Source organism: Trypanosoma theileri (assembly GCF_002087225.1).
Source record: "Trypanosoma theileri isolate Edinburgh chromosome Unknown TM35_Tth_18_V1, whole genome shotgun sequence".
NCBI classification, from domain to species: Eukaryota; Euglenozoa; class Kinetoplastea; order Trypanosomatida; family Trypanosomatidae; genus Trypanosoma; species Trypanosoma theileri.
Window position 1 is genome coordinate 521,374 of NW_021639860.1, and position 461 is coordinate 521,834.

The window sequence follows — 461 nt, forward strand, 5'->3', positions numbered from 1 at the left end:
CGGAGCAAGGGCTTATTGCCACATTTTTATTTTTTTATTATTATTTTAAGAAAACTTATTTACTCCGCAAAGAAAGGAAAACGATATGAATCAAAGGATGAAATGAAATAAAAACGGAAGCCATAATTTTGAAACAAGAGAGATGTGTGAGAGACATTTTATTTCCTTTATTTTTTTTTTCGCTAAACCCCTAGTGTGAACAACTGGCGGGAGAGTCTGGACGCACGTTTGTCGTGTTTGCTGCTTTTCTCTGCCATAACCCTTGCGCCTTGCTGGCTATTACTTTTCCTCCTTTTACGTTTTCCTTCTGTGTTTGTGGGTGTATTACTATAGATCATTGAGCTAATGTCTGCGAGGCTATTGTCGATGCGCTCTCTTGTGTTGGCATTCGCATTGCTTTGCATTGTGTCTGCGAGGGGTGATGCGGTGCGTAATTTCTCCATCAGCGAAGACGGGTCAAC